Here is a 10706-nt window from a genome sequence, read left to right as displayed (position 1 = left end):
TTACCCACAATTCCTGACGGGAGCAGGACCAGGAGAGGTGACACAGTGGCCAAGATCACAGATGGGTCGCAGAACGTCGTCGGATGGGTCAAAGAGACAAAGCCGGAATTAGAAAGCAAAAAACGAGGTCAGATGCCGGGGGCTGGGAACATGCTGGGAAGTGGGATCTACAATGGGGCAGGAGGCAGGGCCAGAGACTCCGGTTCCACGAGATTCCCGGGAGCCCCTTTGCAGCAGACGCGGGGAGGACTTCTTAGTAAGCTGGGAACGGCAGGCTAATGGCTTGCCTGCAGCCACACTGGGAGGAGGAGAAAGGCTGCCTTTTGATGACTCTAGAAAGAGGTATCAGGCTCACCTCAGCTTGCCCTGGGGGGTCCCTAACGTCCGCCTTCTGCTGCTGGAATTACAGCTGGGATGCAATGCCTGTTGCCTTTATTATGGGCTCTCGGGATCTGAACTAATGTCCTAATGCTTTCAGCAAGTGCATTAACCACTGAGCCATCATTCCAGCCTGTGTGACTTTTTCCGTCTGACTGTGTCTGGCCAAATTCGATCTTAGGTAGATCTAAAGTTTGCCCTCTGAGCTGGGCGTTGGTGGCGCATGCCTTTAATCCCAGCACTCGGAAGGCAGAGGCAGGTGGATCTCAGTGAATTTCAGGCCGGGCTGGTCTACAGAGTGAGTTTCAGGAAAGGCTCCAAAGCTACACAGAGAAACTCTGTCTTGAAAACAACCAAAATGGGGGCTGGAGAGATGGCTCAGTGGTTAAGAGTACTACAGACCCGGGTTCAATTCCCAGCACCCACACGGCAGTTTACAGCTGTCTGTAACTCCAAAATCTGACACCTTCACACACATACATGCAAGCAAAACACCAATGCACATAAAATTTTAAAAAATAATAATTATTTTTAAAAAAAGAAAGAAAAAACCAAAATGAGCAAAGTTTGTCCTCTGTCAAATGGCTTTTGTTTCTGTCCCAGTCTGAACTTGGATCTGAAAGGAAGACTTTTTTAGGGACAAACGCCTTCAAACTGTCCTTTCAGTTTCCCTTGTAGTCAGACATGGTGGTGCACACCTTGACTATCAGTGCTTGGGAGCTAGAGACAGGTGGATCTCTGAGAGTTCAAGACCAGCTTGGTTTACATAGTGAGCTCCAGGCCATCCAGGGCTACATAGGGAAACACTGTCTCAAAAACACAACAAGAACAAAGAAAAATTCATGATTAAAGATGAACATACCGGAAAGATTCCAGTCCACTGTCTTTATGATGCAGACAGAGCATGCTCGGAGATGTTCCTGTCAATCATCTTACAACCCCAGCTGAGCGTGCTCAGAAGTATTTCTCTCCACCATGCTTGTGATTCAAACTGGACATGCTCAGATGTGTCCCTGGCTGCCACCTTTGACTTTTCTAACATGACCTTGAGCTAAACGTGCCCCACGATGTGTTTTCCACGGCCCCTTTTTAGATAGGACCTTCAACTAAGCACGCTGGGGAATCCACCTTCCCATACGTACTTTCCTATTTGACTCCGAGTGGACTCCTTTGTTGGAGGAGAGCTGTGCTCTGGAAACCACTAGTCTCTCCTTGCCTACTGCGGATGAAAATTCTTACTTTGCTGTTTAATTTCTTGGCTGAGTTTGCATCTCATCAATATACAAGCCAGGTACATACGGATCAAGAAAAAATATTGAATTTTTTTTGGAGGGGAAAGAGTGGTGCTTGGATTCTGTCAAAGGAGGTATTCTTGGGACTCGAGTTCACTCTAGTCCCTAGATGAGAAGCTGGGCTGTGGACACAGGACAGGAAGGGCTGGTTGACCATCAGCTGACGTTATTTCTGTGGGGCAAAGGCGACCAGAACGGATGGGGAAGGAAATAGATGGAGACTCTTACCTTTCAGCACTGTGAGCCCGAGAACAGCGGGGAGGAGGGGATGTGCCAGGACCAGTGAGAACGTTTATCCAATCAAAGTTGAAAAGGAATATGGAATCAGTTACGTCAGCAGTGTGCATGGTCCCTCGGCGCACTCCCAAGATCCCCCCAATAGGGTAAGGAACCAGAATGGGGTGCTTTGATGTAATCTATGGTTCCTGCTTCTCTTTGAAGACACTTTTTTTCCCCAGAAGTGAGGATGCCAAGGCAACAGCTATGTGAGGAATCTAAACCCTCCCTGTTCCTTTTTTTTTTTTTTTTTTTTTTTTTTGGTTTTTCGAGACAGGGTTTCTCTGTGGCTTTGGAGGCTGTCCTGGAACTCCCTTGGTAGTCCAGGCTGGTCTCGAACTCACAGAGATCCGCCTGCCTCTGCCTCCCAAGTGCTGGGACTAAAGGCGTGTGCCACCAACGCCCGGCCTCCCTGTTCCATTTGACTTCCAGGAGATTAGCAGAAGATGGTCTCCATGACGACCGTCACCTTCTGCTCTGGCTGGAGTCTGAGATGGTTCCTTCTCCAAAGAGAAGAGAGCCTGTCTGCTCTGAAAGTCACCAGCGAATACCCACCCAGTCGAGCCTGGCTGTGCAGATAAGAGTGGGCTCCTAACCAGGTGGGCTCACCGATCCTACTGATGTTAATATAAAACTAGTCATGGAAACCAATGACTCTTTCTTCCTCTCTTGCAAGCACCATTCCCACAAGATCTAAGAGATCCCATCCCCACCCCATGACCTTCAGATCTAGGTTGAGTGGCCATGTTCAAGTTGGGCGTTCTAAGACTGCTCCCGCAGAACGTGATGGTGAGTTGCGTTCTAAGACTGCTCCCGCAGAACCTGATGGTGAGTTGCGTTCTAAGACTGCTCCCGCAGAACCTGATGGTGAGTTGTTTGTCCCTCTCTCCCGTCTCCCTGAGCTGAATCCCCACCCTAACCCATGCTTATGTATACAGATTGTGACTTACTTTTGACTGGAAGAGGAGCCAGAACCAGGAGCCAGTGAATCAGGACGGAAAGCAGAGGCAAAGAAGAGAGTAGCGTTAATACCCTGCAAGCTTCCTCAGTCTCCCCCTGAACTTCTTTGTTGCTTCATGGAATGGTTACACACACACCCATTGTTATAAAGTGAGGGGCTTCTCTGCAGTTTGCTTCATATAATTTCAGAAAGGTCAAAAATGGTGGTAATACTGATTGCCAAAAGTATCCAGGATCCTCCTGTGGTAACTGGAATAAGAATGGCCTCTATAGCTGGGCGTTGGTGGCACACGCCTTTAATCCCAGCACTCAGGAGGCAGAGGCAGGTGGATCTCTGTGAGTTCGAGACCAGCCTGGTCTACAAGAGCTAGTTGCAGAACAGCCTCCAAAAGCCACAGAGAAACCCTACCTTGAAAAACAAAACAAAACAAAACAAAAAAAAGAATGGCTTCTATGGGTTTATATTTGAATAGCTGGTTATCAGGAACTACACTGTTAGCGAGGCTCGGCTGTTGGAAGAGGTGTGTCACTGGAGGTGGGCTTTGGGATTTCAAATGCTGCCTGCTGGACCCAGATGAAGAACTCTCAGCTCCAGCGCCATGTCTGCCATGCTTCCTGCCACGATAACAACGGACTAAACCTTCACACGTAAGCCAGCCCCAACTAAATGTCTTCCTGTATAAGAGTAGCTGTGGGCCGGGCGTTGGTGGTGCACGCCTTTAATCCCAGCACTCGGGAGGCGGAGGCAGGCAGATCTCTGTGAGTTCAAGACCAGCCTGGTCTACCAGAGTGAGTTCCAGGACAGCCTCCAAAGCCACAGAGAAACCCTGTCTCAAAAAACAACAACAAAAAAAGAGTTTCTGTGGTCCTGGTGTCTCCTCAGAGCAATAGAAACCCTGACTAAGACACTTCTTTTAGTCTCGTGTTTTTAAACTAGCTTTACATATATACATATTTGCATATATATATATACACATATGTGTGTGTCTAGAGCCAAATAGATGTGTATCTATATAGATAGAGCACTACATTCATGCAGTATGAGCAGGCTCTGCATCCATTTATTCAACGAACCACAAACAGAATCTTCTTGCACTTTTATATCTCAATTTGATCATCAATAGTTAGTTCTTTTCACATTTTTAAATTATGTATACAGTTTTCTGTCTGCATGTCAGAAGATGGCACCAGATCTCGTTATAGATGGCTGTGAGCCACTATGTGGTTGCTGGGAATTGAACCCTCAGGCCAAGACTGTTTGGCAGATTGAAGCCACACTCCACCCTTCCCCAGAATTCCCAGAGGGTTTTCCAGACCCAACACAATCTGAGAGGAGCCATCTACAGGGCTCGAACATGGAATATCTATCTACATTTCTTACTTTTTTCTTCCATTGCGACTGGAGGCAAAAGCATCATTCGTGCGGATTCCAACAGGACCAGGAAGCAGGTGCAGGGAGAGAATTAGGCATGAGGCTTAAATCACAATAGTAATCAAGACCACCACAACTGCCATGGTTTCGAGGCTAGACAATACACACAGTTTCTATCAAAGTTCCTCAGGTTCACTCATGTCCTCACCCACAAAGCTATGCATCAAGCTCCTCATGTCTGACTATCACCCGCCTGCTTATCCACCCACCCACACACCTATTATCCACCTGCCAATTCCCCGTCCACTCCCTTTACCCACCCACCCAGCCATGCACCACACACCTATCCATCCTCCATCCACCCGTTCTTCCAACCACCTGCTCACCCATCTGTCTACTCATCTGTCCACCCGGTATCCACCCATTGGCATGTCTGCCCCTTCACCAACAACTGTTAGTCTCCCGCCCACCTATGCTTGACCCACGCACCCACGTAGCTACCTCACCAGCTCCCCATCTATCTACTCATCCGCCCACGAACATATCAGCCACCCGGCGACACGTTCCACCCATCCACGTGTCCATTTACCTATCCATCCATGGCCATGCTCTTGCCCGTCATCCATCCACCCATCTGTCCATCTACCCATCCACCCATTCCCCGAGTTTGTCCATCATTCGTCCACTGATCCTTCTATTCATCAGTTACCCACCTAGCTACTCAACCCTACAGCCATTCGACCCCTCACAAACTTATTCATCATCCATACACCCACACGTTCTTCCTTCCTTCCTTCCTTCCTTCCTTCCTTCCTTTTATCCCCCGTCCATCCATCCACCGCCCATCTATCATCTACTTGCCTGTCATATACCCATTCCTTCCTCCATCTACCCAGCCAGCCAGCCAGCATTCTCTTAGCTCATCCTCCAGCCTATGCTTAGAGCTTAGGAGACACATATAAATGGGTTTTATAGACATTTGCAAAGCTGGTTGGGCAAAGAATTCCTGGTAGAGGAGTCGTTTCTTCAGTGACCGAAGCATTCCTTCCTTTGGTCTGCCGCTGGTGCCATACTTGGGGTAAACCACTGATCACCTCCCCCAGACAAACACATGCCACCCTCTGCCAGCAGCCACAGGCAATGCTGCTCATTTGGATCCTAAAGGAGACAACATTGAGAGGTTTTAACTGTGATCAGTGAACCAACACAGACATACGGACCGCTGCCTCTCTCTTCAAGAAGCTCTGCTCCTCAGAAGCTGTATAAACAGCCTTGTTCTGGGTTACACCGGCTTGAATGTCAGGAACTAAGTAAACAAGCTTTTATTTTTATTTATGTATTTATTTTGATTTTTTTGTTTTGTTTTGTTGTTTTTCGAGACAGGGTTTCTCTGTATTGTTTTGGAGGCTGTCCTGGAACTCACTCTGTAGACCAGGCTGGTCTCGAACTCACAGACATCTGCCTGCCTCTGCCTCCCAAGTGCTGGATTAAAGGTATAAACACGCTTTTAGATGCCTTTCCTTGAACTGACTCTACAATACATCCCAACGTCCAAAGGGAGAAACTGTAATCAAGACCGTGTTGGTCCTTCTCAACAGACAGCAGCTCACACTTTCAAAGGACTAAAAAGGGTCAGAAAGAAGGGAGAGCTGGAACAGTGCCCGTGTAGCCACATCTGGTTCAAAAGAGAGCTGGGCTGTTTCAAACACAAGAGCAGCGAACCGTTTCCCCACAGGTATAGACCACAATCAGCATTGTGAAAGCGCCAACCACGCATAGGAATGCCGGGACAAAATCGACTTATTCTCCATGATCACATTTCATCAACAGCTCTAGTCATAAAACAAAGACAAAGAAAATTTAAACTATTTCAGCATAACACCTCATCCCGATCAGTATAGCCAGAGTTAAGAAATCTGACCAGAAGCATCGTGGAGAATGCGGAATAGAGGAACAGGAGGAACCCTTACCCGCCGCTGTCAGGAGTGCAGAATAGTATATCTACTATGGGAATTAGTACTGAGGTTTCTCAAAAAACTCAAAATAGTGCTACCATGTGACATACACAACTCTTGGGCACCCCAAGGACCTTGTCCCCTTACCAGACAGACTCTGGTGCATCTGTGTTTATTTCTGCTCTACTCGAAATAGCAAGGAGATGGAACCAGTCTTGATGCCCATTGGCTGATGGGCAGATAACGAAAATGCGGTACTTATAAACACAGTGGAAATTTCTTCAGCTATAAAAAAAACACCGAAATTGGCAGGACAATGGGTGGATTCAAAAAGTATAATATTTAGCAAGGTATTACTCAAATTCAAACATTCAGACACCGCATATTCTCTCCCACACGCAGTATCTAAGCCTTGTGTGTGTGTGTATGTGTGTGTGTATGTGTGTGTGTGTGAGAGAGAGAGAGAGAGAGAGACTATGTGTGTGTAGATTACGGTGAAATCTAAAACTAGAGAGTAGACCAAGAGCGTACAAACAGGTAGTGATGTAGGATGGAGGGCAGGCGCATGCTCTTAGTCTCTGAGCCTTTTCTCCAGCCCCCAGTTGAAGGATTCCTAAATTGTTTAACAATCCTGTTAGAAGATTGGGCATGGTGGTACATGCCTGCCTTTAATCCCAGCAGTTGGGTGGGGTGCAGAGATAGGCAGATCTCTAGGGGCTTAAGGTCACTGGCATTTATCAAATTCCATGCTTGTTAGGGCTACCTAGTAAGATGAGACTGTTTCCTAATAAATAGTAAATCCGTACATAACTAATTAATTGAATTAGGGCCGGTGAGATGGTTCAGCGTTAAGACCTCTTGGCACCAGGGCTGATAACCTCCTGATTTCAGTCTAGGGAACCTACATGAAGGAAGAGGAGAACCAATTATTGACTTCCGTGTGCATTCCACATTTTTAAGATGATCCGGGATCGTAAGGACTCAGGCCTTATGCTGGCCTGCCCCTGTACATCCAGGGCGGTACCCTGTGAGTAGTCTGCAAAGGACCCTTTAAAAGACAGACCGTGCCCGCTTGGGCTCTCTTTCCTGCGGTTTCCCTTGGGGCAGACGGGACTTTTCCTGTCTCCCTCTTCTCTCCCGTCCTCTCTCCGTCTCTTTACCTCTTTTCTCCTTCCTTCCCCCTCCCTCCCCTTTCTGGTAAAACTTCTCACTTAAGCTCAGTCTGCCTGTTTTGTCCTCCTCCCCCACCCCAACCCCGCCTCGGTCCCAGCTCGCCATGGAATCCGCCAAGGTCCCCCCAATGCAGGATCCCCTCAAGCTTCATCCTAACAGGAGTGAACAAAACATTCCCACGTGGTGTTCTTCTGGGACTTGCAGCCTGTGGATCTACGGTCACCTCAGCTTTAGCCTGTCTGAGAGAGAATTTGTGATTGTCAACATCCGGCCCATCAAAAGATGGCCCACTGATGGACAAGTCGCTGTGAGCTCACATTGTTATAAACATCCGAATAAGTCTATTTCTTTTCTTTCTTTCTTTTTTTTTTTTCCAGACAGGGTTTCTCTGTATTACTTTGGAGGCTGTCTTAGAACTCGCCCTGTAGACCAGGCCGGCCTCGAACTCAGAGATCCATCTGCCTCTGCCTCCCGAGTGCTGGGATTAAAGGTGTGCGCCACCACCACTGCCAGCAATCCCTTCTTAAGGCAAGATCTACCAGGTGGCTGCTAAAATTAATTGGTCAAGATGAAAAGAAAAAGAACGTGTATGTTTAGTCCCAGTATCTCCCCCCCAAATATTTATCAATTATAGGGGAGATAGTAACAGGTAATGGAGAAACCTGGTTTTCCAATAACCTTAGCAAAGAGATCATCATAGGCAAGAGACAAACTATTATCAATCACTTGGCCGGGAGACATTCTGAGACCAACCAGCCCCGATCATTCAAATGTTTGAAGTTCCGGAAGGACAGGAAAAGACTAAGGACCCAGAAGAAGAAGGGCAGGTAAGATGACTCAGCAGGTGAAGGCTCTGTCCCCACCAAAACCCGATGATCTGAGTTCGATGCCTGGGATTCTCACAGTGGAAGGAGAGTGCCAACTCTCTTAAGTTGTCTTCTGATCTTCACATGAACTCTGTGGCAGGCACACGCAGAGACAGACAGACAGACAGACAGATAGATAGATGATAATAGGTAGATGGAGAGATAGGTAGGTAGATAAACAGATATAGGTGATAGATTAGATAGATAGATGATATATTAGACAGATAGACAGATAAATGATAGATAGATGAAAGGTAGGTATATAGATAAATAGATATAGATGATATATAGATAGATGATATATTAGACAGACAGATATTAGATAAGTAGATAGATAGATTAGACAGACAGATAGATGATATTAGATAGGTAGATAGATTAGACAGACAGACAGACAGATGATAGGTAGATAGGTAGATTAGACAGATAGACAGATGATAGGAAGATACAACTCTTAAGATGAAAGAGGAAGGATATAGGGGCGAGGGAAGGAGGAGGAGGAAGCGATCACACGCTTCCCATGACCCCAGTGACCTGCACATCCGGTTCCCACATTCTCTCTGTTCGTACTTGAACCTTTGCTCACCCACCATCCCCCATTCTACGCTCCATCTTTCTCCCACACCGACTATTCTCAGAACCTTGACGGGATTCGGCATCTTCCAGCCCAACACCTTTACACACACACACACACACACACACACACACGCCGTGCTGACTGCCCGAAGTAATCTCTAACCCGGTTGCTGGCCTCCTCTCAAATGCCACTTTTCCAGGAGAGTCTTACCTAGAGCCCCCTCACGGGATGTGGTTATCTGGTCATCATGAGGGTCACATCAAGACAGAGCTATGCCTGCCTTTCCCCGACTATTCCCAGCACCGAGTACAAACCAACACTTGAAGTCATTGCATATCTAGTAGTGGGGGAATAATGCAGTTTTGTGACAAGGTGCGAGCCTTTTTTTTTTTCTTTTTAAAGACAGGGTTTCTCCGTATTGTTTTGGAAGCTGTCCTGGAACTCGTTCTGTAGACCAGGCTGGCCTCAAACTCACAGAGATCCGCCTGCCTCTGCCTCCCGAGTGCTGGGTTTAAAGGCGTGTGCCACCAACGCCCGACTAGGTGCTAGTCTTTTTAGTGTAGTCTTTGGCATCTTTATACCGTAAAGGACTAGCTGTTAGATCTACACTAATTCGATCTCTGCAGTGACAGAGCAGTCCAGGGGACTCTGTGTGAAGAACGGGCATCTCCCTTCCACTCTGGCTGTAGGACTGGTGACTTCACTCCCAAAATGTGACCTCCGCAATGACACAAAGCAGTCCAGAGGATTCTGTGACTACTGAGGAGCGGATGAGGACAAGAGGCTAACGGACACTTAAGAGAACCAGGATGTAGGTGACAGTGTGTTCATCTCCAGGGACATTCACCAGCAAGGGACTCACGTAGCCACTAGGACCTTCAGATCAAGACCACCGACCTAGGACTCATGAAGCCATCGGTGCCTCCAGGGACAAACCCCACAACCTGGGACTAATGTAGACACTAGTGACTCCAAGGGTAAGGCCACCAACTGAAAACTAGGGAAGCCACTGGTGTCTTTAAGGGCAAGGCCAACCACCCAGGAATCATGCAACCATCTCCATGAGAAAAAAGAAAAGAAGAAAGGGCTGCCTAAGCTTAAAACAAGGAAGCCTGGGGTCTGGAGAGATGGCACAGTGGTTAAGAGCACTGGCTGCTCTTCCAGAGTTCCTGAGTTCAATTCCCAGCAACCACATGGTGGCTCACAGCCATCTGTAATGAGATCTGGCGCCCTCTTCTGGCCTGCAGGGATACATGCAGACAGAACGCTGTATACATAATAAATAAATAAATCTTTAAAAAAGCAAACAAACCAGGAAGCCTTGGTAGACCTCAGGATTGCTTATTGAGTCCAGCCTCAGCGGCCTGCTTGTTTAAGACTCCACAGAGCATCCTAAGATGCCACAGGGAAGAGCTGCGGGTGGGTGGAAGCCTTACCTCCACGAGGAACACAGGCCTCGGCCAGGCCCAGGAAAAGGAGGGCCACCAGGGACCGCTTCAAAAGTGCCTCCAGTCTGCACATAGTAGGGCCTGGGCAGAGTATCTGATCTTCTCCTTCCAGGTTCAAGAGGACACTGGCCACTCACTGCTCTCCTGGGCTCTCAAGGCAAAAATTCAGTGCCCACACATGCCCCCCAGCTACCAGGAGGCAGCCAGCCGATGAGAGCGGTGCCTACGCCACCAGCTGCTGGCCCAGCAACTGCCCCTTCCCACTGGCACCTGGCATTTTTCTTAAAGCAACACACTGTGATAATTACATGTTGGAGGTACTTGCTGGTTTTCCTGTGACCCAAATGCAACATCTTGTTTGGTGACATCCATTTTAATTTTTATTGTTTTTTTAAGTGTTAAAATCTGT

Source organism: Mesocricetus auratus, unplaced genomic scaffold, assembly GCF_017639785.1.
Source record: "Mesocricetus auratus isolate SY011 unplaced genomic scaffold, BCM_Maur_2.0 Super-Scaffold_100037, whole genome shotgun sequence".
Lineage (NCBI taxonomy): Eukaryota > Metazoa > Chordata > Mammalia > Rodentia > Cricetidae > Mesocricetus > Mesocricetus auratus.
The sequence above is the reverse complement of the archived record's forward strand: the minus strand, read 5'-3'. Positions refer to the sequence as shown.